We start from the raw sequence: 860 nt of genomic DNA on the forward strand, positions 1-860 counted from the left end.
CAAAGGACATGAGGCAGCCTGAATCAGTGAAACAACAAAGCTCAAATCCAGAGACAGGGGAGATGGCTCAGTAGAATAAGCACTTCCCTGGCAAGTGTAAGGGCCTGAGTTCAATCCCCGGTTCTGTGAAAAAAAAAACACCTCAAATCCATACTGAAATAGTTACATTGAAGATAACACATATATTACTCCATTTAAAGTTTAGAGAATGGCAGAATAAATTAAAGATGTGGAAAAAGCAACCCCAATTCAACTCTGCATGCTATTTGAAATAATCTAGACACAAAAACACAGATAAAAGGTAGGAAAATGCTCCATGCAAATGGTAATTTACTGGAATGTTAAAAGTATAGTAAGGCTATACTTTCAGGGATCATTTCTATAGTACGTTACTAGAGAAGTTTCTTTGATCATGTAGAGTACCAGAAACCACGAGGAGGAGGTGTAGCGCTCCTTCCTGAGTGTGAAGCTGGCTCTTGGTGTTACTCTGATGCTCAAGACAAAAGTATTCCTAGGGATTATATAAATATATATATAGTATATAGTATATATTATTTGCCTATCAATATTTATAAGAGTTATAACAATGGAAATATGCATGTACTCAACAAAGAAGACATAATATGAAATAAAAACTGATAGAACTATTGAAAGAGGCAATACACCAATAATTGCTGGAGACTTCAACACCCGACCTCCCATAATGATCTTTCAGGTAACAGCTTTCACAGGCACAAGTGAGCGACTGTGTTCCTCCATTCTGGAAGCATGGCACGTGCTTCAGGCTCACACTCTGCGGTGGTCCCGCAAGGAAGGGTCAGCCCAGCCTTGTGGACTGGCCCCCACTCCATGCGCTCATT

General features: G+C 39.8%; 1 pseudogene; it reads left to right on the forward strand.

Annotated features, from left to right (window-relative positions):
• The first annotated feature begins 354 nt into the window (after positions 1-354).
• Positions 355-519, forward strand: LOC111815317 (annotated as a pseudogene).
• The last annotated feature ends 341 nt before the right edge of the window (positions 520-860 follow it).

This window comes from Octodon degus, unplaced genomic scaffold (genome assembly GCF_000260255.1).
Source record: "Octodon degus isolate 3935 unplaced genomic scaffold, OctDeg1.0 scaffold00014, whole genome shotgun sequence".
In the NCBI taxonomy this organism is placed as follows: Eukaryota; Metazoa; Chordata; class Mammalia; order Rodentia; family Octodontidae; genus Octodon; species Octodon degus.